The sequence below is a fragment of the Leiobunum rupestre genome, chromosome 4 (genome assembly GCF_980474605.1).
Source record: "Leiobunum rupestre chromosome 4, qqLeiRupe1.1.hap1, whole genome shotgun sequence".
Classification (NCBI taxonomy): domain Eukaryota; kingdom Metazoa; phylum Arthropoda; class Arachnida; order Opiliones; family Sclerosomatidae; genus Leiobunum; species Leiobunum rupestre.
This window is the reverse complement of record NC_143387.1, coordinates 8,286,498-8,302,713: the sequence shown is the minus strand read 5'-3', so window position 1 is coordinate 8,302,713 and position 16,216 is coordinate 8,286,498.

The following is a 16,216-nucleotide window of genomic DNA, read 5'->3' as shown; positions in this document are numbered from 1 at the left end:
AGTAATAGAATATTTGTTGTAGTGAAGTAAACAGATTCTAGATTTCATTTTGTTTACCATATTTTCTATTTGAGGTTAACTACTTTTCACTACAAAGACGATAGATCCCTTAGTACAAAGTAACTCTAATTTAATGCTGTAAAAATTACTACTAATTGGATTTATAGGCTTCTGGTTTTATTCCGTATGGTAACTTTATAAGTGGTCTAGCTTAGAAACATTTTTGTGCCACTTCTAAACAAAACGGTGAGTTACTTACATTTTAGTTTTATTAGCCACCATACAATTTTAACAATTAATAATTTTTATGAATAAATGTCAAGTCTGACCGGGTTGATTCCTTTAGTGAATGAGTCGGGCCTGGGATTTTCTTAGGTATAGTAAAATCATAATGCGGAATTATTCAAAGTTAACAGAAAAATGGGGATACGTGGATACGTTAGGCCATGGGCCAAGTAATGATAAATACCGGATATTTACTACGACGATCCCGTGAATAATTTTTTTAAACTGTCCCTTAAAAATTTACTCCCAAAATGACGTAGGTCTGCGATCGGGTGTTAGCGCTATTGGAGCGGTTTTTCGAATAAAGTTACTAAAAGTAATGTTCTAGATTTATCATTATTTGGCCAATGGTTAGGCCTACTCACTTTCGGACTTCGGTAAAATAAAGTTATTACTAAGCCTTGCCTATTGAAAACTTATTAACCGGAAGTTTATCGCACAAAAATCATAGCTTTAAATCTTCAAGATAATTTTAACCCTAAACTATTCCTCTCTTATATTTCCTTTGGATTATTTCCACGCATTAAAACAATATGTTAAAGACAGACCGGATTAGTAAGTACCTCAGCTACTGTCAGTCTGCCACTCGTTAAATAAAAAATAATTGTCTGCTTTACTGGACCATGGCCCGACTGGACTATTGGAAAGAAAAAGAAAAAAAAAACCAAAGACTATATAACGCTTTGATTTGGTAGCAATGATGCTAGGGATAAACAAATTAAATAATTTAAGTGTTTGAAAATGTAATTTATCTGAAGCTAGTCTAAAGTATTTGACCACAATTAAACTGCTAAAAATAATGAATTTGCATTTTTGAAGCCATATATAGGAAAAATCGAAACATGAAAGTCTTATTATTTTACTATTTCCCTTTACCGCTCTCAGAGCGCTACGAACCCTCTGAACTACACTATTTATAAAAAGGAAAATTAGTGGATAACAAAGAGTGGACCTCAGAGCGCTCTGAGATAATAAAAAGGAATTACCCATTTTTAAGAAAAGGTATTTAATTAAAGAAAACCGACGGGCGCTTACTTAAAAAGTAGTTAAATATTAATTTAATAATCTAATCTTAAATTTAAGGCATTCAAATTAAATTTTAATTGTCTCCTTGGCGTTTTCTTAAAACTAATCTTTCAGAGCGCCAAATTAGACTTATAATCATTAAATATCCGCATATATTATTTATTATGAAATACTTGGTATGATAGCATTATAATATCATAAAATTACAATATAAAACTATAAAAAAAATAAAAATTAATAATTATTAAATTTATTTTGTTTCAAAATAATTGAAATTTATTTAATTTTGATAAAAATTTAAGTTTTGATAAAAAAATTTGGAATTCAGTCACTAATTTTGAGAAATAAACAATATTTATATTAATTACTCTAATTAAGTAACCTGACATTAAAAGCCTACTTTTTGTGTATACTCGCAGCGTTTAACAGCATTGTTAGGTGATAGCATCATCAAAACATATTTGGACAATCGTTTTCCAAGATTTTCAAGTCGTACACATTTTCTATAAGTTTCAAAGCTTTTGCGATGAAAGTTTAGTTATACTATGAAGACTTGTGATCTGGAAATCAGAGGCATGGGTAGTACACCGTACTCATGGCCTTGGCTATAATAGCAGATGAGTTTGTCAAAATAGATAAATATCGTATTTAGCGTTTAAACAATAGTTAACCAATATATGTACAATTTTATTGTTTTATACGTCTAAGTACTGTTTAATTTTCGAGTACGCAACTTTTTTACTTGAAAAGATGCTTAATTATTAAAGTTTTTGATGTTTAAACATTTTTCCAATTTAAAAGTTTGTTCGCACTGGGAAGCTTCGCGAACCTATTAGGAAATTGTAGGTTTCTAAGGCTTTGAAGCGCAAAGTGTGAACTTGGATAAATAGGCCTAAACAACCGCGGGAAAGCTAACAAATTGGATTCGTCTAAAGTAAATAGACATGTAGTTCATGTTTAAGTTGATACAAATTGTGAAATTTAATAAGTAATTATACAATTAATGAACTATTATCTTAAGAATATTTTTTTTTATTTGGAGTTATTTGTTTTTTGTCTTTCCCTATATGGTCAAAGCAATAGTAATATCTTGGTTTAATTATAGTAGGAACTTGGATTAATTTTAGTCCTAGTTCTATATTGCAAGGTATATATATTTTTATATCTAAGATATTACCATATTACGACTTTTGATATTAATAATTAGTTAGTCCAAGGTACTACAATTAATCCCATGTAAATTTAAACTGATCAAATTATGCAATATGTTATGATGTGATGTGATAAATCAGTTAATTTTCTAATTTTAATACCACTACAGGTCTTGTATAACAATATTCTGATACTGCCAACCAAAATATGTTCAATATTTAGAAAGTTTTAAAATATACTGTAATAATCTGCAAAGCTAATTAATGGGGTAAGCTTTGGTCACATATCATACTGTACGTTGCCTCCGCTATACAATGTTGGCCATTTATCTGTTAATATTTGTTTTTGGGAACCGAAACCCATAAGTGACATGAATTTTAGCTTGCGTTCCTTATTATTCTATTTTAATGTAAGCAGTAACTCGGCGCTGGAGAAACAATCATTGTTTGTGGTTGAGATTTTCTTACTTAAGCGGATAAACTTGGTGTCTTAAACTACTTTGAAATTAGGTGTAACAGGACCATTTTAGTGAAATTAAAATAAATTCTACCAAGAGAACGAATCAGAGTTTCTAAAATCCATTTACGGGTAAGATTTTTTTGAGTTAGTCACTTCCATTTTTTGAGCGCAGTGGACATTTGAAACGTGCAAGAAGACTTTTTACCAGCTGAAGCAGCAGGGTGGGGGGGGATTTGGACCAGTGTCTGCTATTGTGTGCCAATTGGGCAATTGAACATGCCTGTCTAGTAAGCGTATGTATTGTCTTTGTTTTGAAATACTCCCAACGGTTCAAGAGTATAGATCAACACATGTGGTTAAGAAGGTATTATCTTAGTTTCTAAGAAAAATGCAAAGCAATATAGCTGAACCACGTACCGTGATTTAACTTCTAGGAGATTTAATTAAGGCGCAACTGAAAAGAGTGTGATATCATTGTGTCATGCACTATTTATTTAAAAACCTACCTTTTGAAGGTTGCCGCTGCCATTTTCATTCTATGAATTTGAAAATTTGTGTAACAAACTTAAGTGAAAGTGCCTGTGATGACTGGTGTCAGGTATTACATACTTACTTCCTTATGAAGATGTCAAACTATGGTAAACTACTAACGTTAATTTAAAAGAGTACTGTAAAATGGCCTTTTTCGTTCAAGTTCTTTCATTTCAAAATTTCACCTACAAGCTATTCTTCTATGTAAAAATCAAACATTCCTCTAGTACAAGGATGGCCAACACGTGGCTGGTCAAGATTTATATTGCGGCCCGCGAACCTAAATTCTAGTAGCTAGTGCTACTCATTTAAATTTTCTACACATGCACCTATTTTAAAGAGATATTTCAGATACGTCCGGTATTTTGTGCAATTGAATTGAATTAAAAGGGTAGCTTTGTTCCTAATTTCATTAATGTCAAACTTTGAATTTTAGAATTTGGCCCTCGACTGGAAAAGGTTGCCCCCCCCCCCCCCCTTCTCTAGTACTTGAAATATCTTTGGTGACTTATTTATTCTTTAATTAGATATAATATTAAGTTGTGAGGCTAGTTTTGTGCTAATCCAGCATCTTTCGCTTTATTATGTTATAACTAATAAACAATGCAGTCAAAAATATCCCAATTTATTTCAAGTACTAGAGGAGAGACTCTAGTTGAACTTAAACGAAATAAGGCAAAGGCAACAGTACTCTTTCCCCTATAACTATATCCCTTTTAATCAGGATAAAACATTAATCATTTCATAAATTTCTTATTTTAAGTTTTATTACTCAAGAGAAAGTATACATGTAAAGTTTTGGTAGAATTTTTATAGACATCAGTTTTTAATGTTTACGAACAAATTTTTCATTTGTTGTATAATCAGTTTAATAATAAACGTAGTATTATATAATCTTGCTTCAATTAATTTAAATCATGATTTCTTTGAGAGTATGGATTAACTAACTAACATGATTCCTCCATATATAAGAAAAAACATGAATATCTATCAACTAAATCACCTGCTATAAAACTATATTAATAGTTAATTATGAATAATTTTGTTTAGGATTGTAGAAAGTTAAAACAATAGGGGATATTGTTAATATAGAAAGCCCAATTGAAACTTCTAAATTTTTTGTAGTCCTCACAAGATCAATAGATAACATTACTTAAGTTAAACTATGGCTTCCTAATTTATTAATATAAGCAGTATCACGTTTCTTGTAATACTACAAATATAATACGCAGTGTTTCATAAATTTTTCTTGAGGCATGTAAGAGGGGAAGTGCCAATTTTTTTTAAGATTGGCGTTTACTTGCGTATTTAATGATGCTAATTCAGATAATTTATAACCAACAGAGCAGTTAATGGAATAATCAATATAGAAAGACAAATTGAGTTGCTACCACTTTTCTGTTGCCTTGAGTGAGAGAAGGGAACAGATAAGAAAGGAAAAAGTTTATTTGGAGGTGTCTTTGCTGTAATAAAGGTCAGGTTGGTCTCCATGCAAAATCCATGGTAGCAACCCTGCGTGTAGCCCAAGGGCATTGCCCTATTTCCCCCATACAAAACGACAGCTCTGAGTTTCATCTCATCTCTACTTTTGTGAATTATAATGGGAGATACTCTAATTTAATCCACCCTATTAATCCCTCTAGTAAAGAAGTAAAAACTTTTCCAATCTAAAATCTTGTGTTTTTAAACTGATTTGGGCTTCTGTTTAAACAGAATTGATGCAGCTTGGAAGTGTGGTCATAACCAACAATATCTGGCACAATAATTAAATCTATAATTGAAAACTAAAGAAAACGCAAGCATTTATTTAGGGTCTATTCATAGGACAAGAATGACTGAACTACTGCCTTAAAGTTGCATCAATAATATGTAATTATACTTAGGAATAATAATTATGTGGAGACAAACTGCAGGCACCATAGTCATATTATTATGCTCAGATGGGGAAGGAAAAAAGTAACCTAAGTCTGTTTCAATAATTTTAGGGTACGTAAAATATACCAAACCAATGATAAACAGGGGAGTTAATTCATCCTAAGGGATGGAGACTAGCTTGGGGAACTTGGTGGATTGAGAGAAACGCTAAAAATTGTCTGAACTATACATTCTTTGTTGCATATAATATTAAAATTATTAACTGAACCAACTGACCAACCAAGAAAAAATTCAATCGATCTTAAAATACCTAGGAAGTTTTCCGTAAAATTATCTCCAGGCACATTGCTAATCACATTATATAGCAGAGGGCTCTTCGATCTCATTAAGTAAGACATTATAACTGAATGGTACTATTTTTCCGTGGCTGGCCTCCACTGTGATTTTGCGCTGAGCATTTCATTTAACCTCAATTGTTTTATTAGATAATTTTAATACCTGTTCAGTAGTTTAGTTTGAATATACCTTCATATAAAATTAGACTTCGAGACTTGTTTGGGGAATGTGTATTAGTTATTTTAGAACAGGCTATGAGCAGTCAGTCTTAAGTAATAGTTGAGGCTTTGGTTTTTCAACATTATTTTCCATTGTATCTCCCTCTCAATGTAGCATATGGTTTTTCATAGAAGTTTTTCTAAACAATGGATTGTGTAAGAAACTAAATATACGATCTGACTTCAGAACGATGAAAAAAAAATCAGTATTATATAGGATCATAGTATATAGGCAATTATCGTAAGCATATTCATGGGCAGTACTTTTCTCCATACATGAATATTAGCAGTATAAATATTGAATAATAGGGACCCTAACACACTGCCTTGCGGCACCTCATTTTTTATATTTAATGGTGGTGATATAAAGACATCAAGGGCCACACATTGAGTTAAATTACCCATTTTAAATAAAATACAGTTGGTTTAGCAAAGCCATGTTCATTTCTCTTGCACTTAAAGGGCAATGCAAATTGTGATGCAGATGAAATAATATCTTATAGATAAAAATAACACCTGCCCAATACCGTGTTCATTCCACTTCCAAAAAATTTTAGGGTTCCGCTCTCTCCTCCAGGGCTGTAGCTAGCGAAAATTAAGCCCGGGGTGAGTTTAAATTTGGCGGCCCTTAAGATAATAATGTTATAGAAAAATGATATTTTGGCGCCCCAGACCCTGCTCTCCTCACTCCATCATGATTTCTGTTCCCACCGAGTCATTTATGTTTCTGCCACTGAAAGGTTTTTGGTTTTTATTAATTACTTTTTACAATTTAGAATTAGTTTCCCTTTCAAAAAACATTTTCTTAACACTTCTACTGACTCGCATCAAACATATGGACTAATTATAGTACTTCGTACGAAGTACTATAATTAGTCCATGCATCAAATAACCACTATGCTATGATGGGAAGTATGGCTAGTTTATGTCCTCAAATTTTTTCCAAAAATTAATTGTGAGTATGCAAAATCTTTATTTAATTAACATTGTTGTACACTATCTTTCGAATTTTTTAGATAAAGGTACAAGCATTTCAGAAACTGCAAAGGAAGCATTTGCCAAAGAATTTATGGTTGGTGTCTGCACCAGGGTTCAATCCGCATAAGTCATTTAATTTTTTTAACTTTCCAACAGTATTAAGAAATATCAATTAATTACTAAGTTATGCAAAGTCTTATATAATCCTAATATTTTCCACTTATTCAATATAATAATTGTGAAAAATTTTCACACTTCTTTAATAATTCAAAATTAAATCTAATATTATTGGCTATGTTTGAGAATCATTAAGCTAAACTAAAATAATGCTAAAGGACATTGAAACGAAACTGGCTGGTCACCTTTGGTGAAATTAAAATAAATAACATTGAGATATTTTTTATTTTTGTTCAAAAGCATGTAAATGATTCAAACACCCAAACATGGTTTGGCCAAATTTAATATGAAATATGTCTGTAGAATGAGCAGTGGCATAGCTAGGGGGTGGGGGCGGCCTGCCCTGGGTACCACCCGTCTGGGCGTGATTTGGGGGTGACACTGCAGGCCGTGAAAAAAATAAAAACTTCCACAAACTAGAGACTAGTAGCCTCACCATGATATCCACCCCGGGTGTCACCCATGCTAGTTATGCCACTGAGAATGAGGTTAATATACTTCCATGGATATACATGGGAAAAGGAACTTTTCTTCAAAATTTTTTTGAGAGGCAGAGCTACATTGTCTGCTTGTTTCTCACAAAACCATAATGTATGAATAGCGTGTACGCCAATGCACAGGAATAATTTGTAAACAATTAATGCTATCATGAACAATATTTATTAAATAACTTTCAAGTAAATAGGTGTGTATTAATTTAGACCTCAAATATGAATTGGAAACTATAGACTATGTATATTACTTGAAAAATCCAAATTGAAATTTAATTCTACTAGAACACTCAAAGGGGGTGAGAAATTAAGTTAAGAGGCTTACTGGATTAAAGACATTTAAAAAATTTATACATCATTGGGCTGAATATGTAGCTATAGGGTATATGTTTATAGATTCTTGGTATTGTGTAAAAACAGTAAACTTTTAGAAAAAAACAACAAAGTTGTGCGGATTCGTTAAAAGTGGAGCAAATTAAAGAAATTGTAACTTTAATTATCAAACCTTATAGTAAGTTTTTGAAATCTTAATTCTTTGTTTTCAAACTTTATCTTCATTTAATGTTATCATAAGTAACAGAATTTCAATAAGTATGACACTTCCTATTGCTTTAATGCTAATTTTCTAAACGAACCTTTTTTCGCCACTGAAACGTACTCTCTTCAAGCTGTGATCGCTACTTACAGTTTTGGATGACTACTTTATGATAAAAATTTAAGCCTAATATCGGAGAGCACAGTCTGGAGTTGCAAGGGGCTTTGGCTTTGAAGCCCGGGTGTGAATCACACGTGATAAAAAAATGAGCTCGTGGCACCGAGAAACACTATTGGAAACCAGATATTTCGACTTAGCGGAAGTCTCGCATATTTTAGACACTAGAGGGCTCTGTGCTGAGAAAACATCTTGATTACGCAATAAATATGAAAATCACTTCGGTTGTAAATCTTGTTAATTGTAATACTTATTGTTATTATGTTACGGATGATGTTATTCCTAGGTAATTCTGTACTTGCTTATTTCTTTTGCCATGCAAATGTTTTGGATAAAAATCTTAAATATTAGTTTATTATTTTCGGAATACCTAGTTCTTTTTTTTCAACTTAAATTCAGACATTGAAATTATTTTTTAGTTTTAAAAAATTTATCTGAAATTTCATTATTTTATTTGGCAAATTTTTGTCTAGGTTAAATTCACATTTAACTACCTTCTTTTTTCAAAATATTTTCCATTGATGAGCTCAAGTTCCTGTATTAATGAGTTAATTTCTTGATTGATTACTTCTCATAGAAATATGGCAGCCAGTTACTTCTATAAGGAAGTTTCCACCCCTGACTGGGGCCTGAAGACTTACCTTTTTAGCTCAGTGAATAACCAATGTAAGTGGATTTTTAGGCATATGGCTTAACCTTGAAGAATCCAATTTCAATTGCGGTTTATATTTTTTTGCATTTAAAAACATAGGCCTAAATGTTGGTCTCTTCTTACTTTTTCGCGTTTAACTCAAAATATTTGTTTTTTTGCAAGATTAATTTCTGGTTAAATCAAAAAGCCCACTTTTCTTTGGATAAACTGTAAAATCCTCCTCATGATGATATTTGTTAAGGTGAATTAGTCTTTTTAGCACCTTTTGCTCTGCAATTATAGAAAAGCCGAAGTTGGATCCACAAATTGGGTTAGCCCCAACCTCACCATGCAGATATAGCTATCAAATGTCGCAGCATGTCATAAACAAGTAGTATATAATACCTCAATTAATAGTGACAATTATTCTCTAGGTCAGGATTTTTCCGTAAAAGAACTAAATAGGAATAGAGTGGAATTTGAAAAAGTTTATGAATCAGAAGGTTTTTCAAAGAAACTAAATGTCAAGTAAAATACATTTAGATCGAGGAACGTAACTTATTACTAACACACATTTCTTTAGCACCATTTAGGTTAAAGTTGGCGCTAACATTTCAAATTATAATTTTTTTTATCAAAAGTCAAAATTTAGGCCAGAGATTCCATGGGGCTCATCAGTACTGTGTAGGAACTCTGGCTATCCTCGGAAATCTGCCAATATCAGTAAAACTAATAAACATTCAAGAGTGCAATATATGTGTGCAATGGACTGCTCACATATAGGGCACACTGAATGTTTATTATAACAATTTTGCATTTCAATAAATTTTCCAGCTAATATTAAAAAATCCTGATAGCAAAAAAAGAAAATAAAAAATTTAGCTTATTTCTATAATTTTGTATCTATTGTACAATGTATGAGAAATTGAAAATAAAACCGTATCCAAAGATATGAAATCTACATTTTATTTCGAAAGACAGTTTGTATCAATAATTTTTACAAAAACCATGGATTTTGAATACAATTTCAACTGAGATTATTAGGTTCTTCCAAGGGCAAAAAACATTGCTTTAGGGAAGGGTCAAAATAACGATACAATTTAGTTTAAAAGGAGTGTACAGTCTCATTTGCATGTTAAGTCAAAATTATGCCTTATATATACAGAATTTAATTGTGGAAGCACAATTTGCTTTGGTTAAAAAAAACATTACTTCCAATTCATGATAGCATCATCTTTCTCATGAATTTTGTAAATCAACCTAAAAACAAACGGAATTTTAGGAAATATAGCAAGTACAGTTGGAGAAAATGGGCAAGGCTTAAACTAAACATTATGGTTCTTTTGTGTGACATGGGGATCATGTGTGGTGCCAAGTTTACATATTGATAAATAATCCATGCCTGTTTCTATTGTAATAATTTGAGCCACACTAGCTTCCTTTAGAGATTATAAGTGTGTACATATAATTTACTGCTATTGTAAATAGTGTACGCTATATACTGAGGGAAAAATGAGCCAGTCCATGCATAGCCGATTCACAATATTTAGGTGCAGTAGAACATTTGTAGTTACCAAAAGTAATTATATATAGTTTTTACTTTGCTTAGAGACTTGCTAATATTTTTAAATGTAAAAGCTTATAACAATAAACTTACTAAACAAAAAACTTTTGTTCCCCCAATTGATAAATGAAGAAGTACAACTCAAGAAATTGACCTATAATATTAATATGACGATCTTAAAAATATTGAGACTAGCAGAAGATATATCCTAGTCATTAGATGGTATGTCTAATAATATTGTTTAATATAATCAATAATGAAAGGAAAAGGATTTTTTAGAGGTCATGCATTTTAACAAACTCTTCTAGAATTATCTAATATATTATTGCTTAATCGTTTGAAGCTATTTTTTTCCATGTTTTAGTTTGTGTAGTCAGTTTAATTGTTAATAATTAGGCCTAGGTAGAATGCTATCAATGCTAGCTCTTAGCTAAAATTTAGACTAATGTGGAACTATTCCACAACTCAAAAAAAATTCAGCTTAAAACTTGAATCCTTAGTTTCATTGCTATATCTAATGATGTGTTAAAGTAAAAAAAGGTTGGACCATTATGACATCAGTTAACAAAACGATATGGAAAGACCCTGGCCCCTTCTGGTTATGGCCATCCTGGAAAGAAAAATAAAATTGAAAGAGGGAAGTCCCTCCTTGGATGCTTTTGGTTATTTACTTCTGGTAATGATAAGACTGAAATATTATTAAATTCATGCAAAAATTGTAAATACCTAGAGATTTTTCAATAGTTTAAATTTCTCTATTTTCCTTGGAAAACCTTCTCACCCATTTCACGTGTTCCTATGGCTCAATTTCAAACAAACTACCTCACTAAGTGTATTGCTGACAATGACCCTAAAGGCTCTTGATATGAATGCTCAGTTTACGGCCTTTCCACTACCTAAGGTATTGATCAAGACCTGTGCTTGCTCAAAAATGTTTTCCTGGTGCTCATTCCTGCACAAACATACCTAAGTCTATCACTTGATCAGTTGAAGGGTGTTGCTGGTGCAGCAATGATTCCTTGCAGATTATCTTTAACTGGAAATACTAGTTGACATGTATCTGTAGTTTAATATTTACAAGATTTTTACCTACTACTAAACCTAATTGGCTTCAAGAAAACTAACTGAAGTACTAGTTGCCAAGATGAAAGAAGGCGGTTTTACCTTATTCCATATGCTATAAAAAAAATTATCCTCTTAATGGCAAGCCCTCTAAAGTCATTTAATTGAAACTAATAGCACAAATATTCATGAGATTAATGAAATAGCTATACAATCTAAATTGATATATGACTGAATTCTTCATTCATTTTATGGTTCAATGAGTACATCTCTAGACGTAAGTAGTGAGAAAAAGTTATAAAAACATACCTGCATCTTTCAAGTTAAAGCCATAAATTTTTTTTCAGTGGATATTCTAACAAAAAATATTCTTTCAGGTATAATGAGAGCGCAAGATTTGTAGTATTAGTTGTTTTTCAACTTCTTTTGACCTTGAATTGGAAATTTTGCGCGCTCCTAGGTCGAAAAAAAAGTTTTTGTTTTTATGAAACCATTTTATATACATAGAAATAGCTATACCCACAATTCTCAAGCGTAATTTATCGCGTCAAAAGACTGGGATGGAAATTAGCTTTTATTTGACTCGATTTTCTCATTTTCATTAAGAAAACGCCCTCCGATTCCGAGCGCTTTTTTGATAACTTTGGTTCATTTACTTCTGCTACTACATTATTTGTATAAAAATAATTTAACCACAAAATATTTTGCATAAGTAAATTTTAATTTTTTAAAACATACATGTTTTTAAAGTCGGTTGCCATAAGAAGTAAGAAATCCAATTTATTAATTCACACAAAGAACATGTAATACATTAAAAAACAAAAAAAAAACAAACTTAAGGCAGGGAGAACAAACAATCTCCTAGCGAAGTGCCCAGAGTTTGTGTTGAACACAGAATGAGTTGCCTCTGCACTGTGATGGCAAGGCATTGCTAAAGGAAACACACCACCCGATTTGACGACCTATGGAATGTATCAAGGCAAGACTATCCAGCCCAAAAGATCAGATATTTTAAATGGTGACCGCAGTGAAAATAAACTGATTAATTAAGATCAATTTACTTTCATAGCTGTTTGAAAGTAGATAGTTTTTCCTGCAAAACCTAGAGGCTAAATTTCTTTTCAGTTTCACTACAAATGTATATTGTACCAGTTTCCAAAAAGTAAAAAACCATTACATTTAAGGGGAGTTAATATAAATTATTAAAAATAGTATTACAGCATTAGCTTCAAAACTAAAAAAGAAAACAAATTTAAACAATTTTTTGCTACAAAAAACAACTTAAAACAGATAAATTGAGTTAGTGGGTTTAGAAAAAGATGAAATTTCAGAACTTACAACATCATCAAAAGCTATTTATTAATCTTACGTCTTATCACCAATTTTATTTTTCAAAATTATTTAACACTGCATTTAGGAAAGGTATTTGGAAACTGAAAGATATTTCTATCCTACAAGGTTATTAATATTTGGTCAAATGAAAAGAGACTTAAAACTTCTAATATTTGGTCTGCTACTTTCCTCCTATTTTTTTATTATTGGCAGTATAAGTTTTGATTACTTTTTTGAAATGAATTGAAAAGTTCTGCACATAATAAAATCTATTAAGATGCCCTAGATTAATTTTGTACATCAAGTGGAGTGTAAGAGAAAATCTACCAGTTACTAACACTATACATTCCATTCTTAAAGAAAACACACTACTAACATTATAAAGATCGTTTCCATTTTATCTTTCTTTATATTCAACAAATATGCTTTAAAACAATACTGTGAAATAATAAAAAATTATTAATTATTGAAATATGGCTTTAATTTTCCATAATTACTATTTATGGAAGAAAACATTTTTGGGCTATTGCGATTGGTGAAAGCAAAGTTTTTTTTTAAATAATTTTTCACTATCTTATTAAACACCTTCCATTTAAAAAAAATTAATTTATTAAGCTTTAAAATTATTCAATTTTTTAATCAGTTAAGCTAATACCCAAGGCACCAACTAGGCCCAAGTCATCAAGGAACTTATAATGCCTTTAAATCAGGTGGCTGGGTTACAATGCGTAGGAGGGTGGTGGCAAGCCCTTCATACCACGCGAGCCAACAGCTCCCTACACTTACTATTACCATTATCCTCTAAAAGTTTTTACGGAAGGGGAAACCAGAAAACTTGGCATAAGCTTAAGCATTTCAAATTGATTACCACCTGATTAGCTCTGTTATAAAAATATTACATATATTACACATCAAAAGTTAATGAAAAACGGCATTTAGTACCCAATATAATGACGATTTACTTTTACTGGCAAATAATTATTAATAAATAGAGGCTAAGAATGTAGAAGTTTCCAGGAACACAAAAAATTACATGATAATTCAAGTTTTACTATGCCAGTTGACCTTGGCACACATAATACACTGAAGTAAAACAATTAGCCTAGCTGATTAATATTATTATTATTATTATTATTATTATAGCCATACTAGCAATGACACATTTTTGTACTGCTTGGTATTTTATCTTAATAATAATGAAGACTTTATTGTCAGGAATTATTACAACAGACAAGGATCTCCCCTGCAGCATAGCTGATGATTTCCAAGGGATCCAAGATAATTTAATTTAAGCACTGAAATTGATATATTTTACATATTTGCAAGAAACACATTACTGAGAGTAATAAGAAGAATAAATTAGTTATTGCATTACAAATTGCACGTTTGAAGAGACATATCCATAATGTCCCAAATTTCATTTGGTAGGCTGTTACACATATTAATTCCCCTACAGTTCAGGGAGCTATCCGGAAAATTATAATTTAGTGTTTCAACAAAGAAATTTCGTTAGCTGGCTCTTTTTTATATTATAGTTATGGATGATAGTTGGCATGCGAAAGAATTCTAGAATATAATCCCGTGCGAGTTCCTTAAAGATAAGATGCATAAATATTGCTAGGTGCCTGTTATGTTTAACTTAGAGCTTTTGATTGAAAGAGTGTTTACCCTTACCAAAAATAAGTTGTCTAGGAACTACTTAAAAGTTGATTTTAAGTTGGTATTTACTAAATATGAACTAAAAACCAACTAATTAATTACCAACTTAAAGAAAAAAGTATTTTCCCACCAACTTAATAACAACTTATTATTTTGAAGTATGCTGACAACTTAAGCCTACTTAAAAAACCAACTTAATATTAAGTAAATGTGTATACCAAATAAAATCCAACATATTTTTTGGTAAGGGTTGTTTATTGAAATATGTTGAGAACTTAAGCCTACTTAAAACCCACTTTATATCAAACTAAATGTGTATACCAACTAAATACAAACTAAAATAAAACTTATTTTTTGGTAAGGGTCTGCAGTTGATGACCTCCGTGAACATCCAAGTATAGTTTTACAGATTGCATTTAATTGATTTTGTAGTATATTAAGTTTAGTAGTCTTTGCGGAGCAATAAAGTAAGTCTCTGTAGTAGTCATACAGAGGTGGAATTATTGAGCTAACTAAAATTGTTAGGGTAGCAGTATCTAGACTTGCAATAAAAATTTGCAGAGGTTAACGGTAATAGTGAGTGTAGGGAGCTGTTGGCTCGCGTGGCATGAAGGGCTTGCGACCACTCTCCTAAGCATTCTAACTCGGACACCTGTTTAAATCCCTTACCAAAAAATAAGTGGTCTAGTAACTTGAAATATGCTGACAACTTGAGCCTACCTAATACCAAGTTAATATCAATAATAATGTGTATACAAACTGAAATAAAACTTATTTTTTGGTAAGGGTTGGAATAAGACAGTTTTTTTGTGATCATAGTGCCAATTTTTTTTCCTGCCTGCAATTTCAAAACTCGTTATTTTACGCTTTCGTGTTGGTGCAATAATGAGTTAATGTCGCGATTTAAGTGCGAGTTGTTGAAAGCATACCACACATTACCAAAGATGAGCCAACGTGACACCGCCGCGTCTTCTGATCTCTCAGCCTTGTTGAACAAATTTTTTAGAGACGTTCACTATTATAGTTACGAAGATTATATTAAGACTATTTTAAAAGATCGTAATTCAAATGTCAATAATATGCGCATAAAAACAGAACTACATGTACATGTATTTAAAGTGGTTTTTTTGGAACCGGCGTAGTGTTAACACTTTTACATGGTCCCACCCTTACCAAAAAATAAGTTGGATTTCAGTTTGTATTTAGTTTGTATACACATTATTAGTTGATATTAACTTGGTATTAAGTAGGCTCAAGTTGTCAGCATATTTCAAGTTACTAGTTGAAGGGGTAATGAGTTGTTATTCAGTTGGTAGGAAAATACTTCTTTTGCTAAGTTTGTAATTAGTTGCTTTTTAGTAGTCAGGAAGTTACATATATTATTTTTAAGTTGGTTTTAAGTAGTTGAATGTAAATGTCGATTCTGGTAGTTTAGTTTGGGTTAAAGATACATGGAATAAATGAGTTCAAACAGTGGTTAGGTTGAGAAAACTATACAATCAAATGTAAGCCTTTGTTATTTATCTTTGATAAATTTGTGCTTAGTTTCAAAAACTTAGTTTAGTTTTAATGCATATAAAATATTAAAAAAAATTTAGTTGTTCATAAAAAATTTACAAATTCCATTGAACATCCCTTACCAAAAAATAAGTTGGCTAAAACCACTTACAACAACTTGTATTTCAACTTGGTTTTCAGTTTGTATATGGGACAAATGCCTACTAAAAA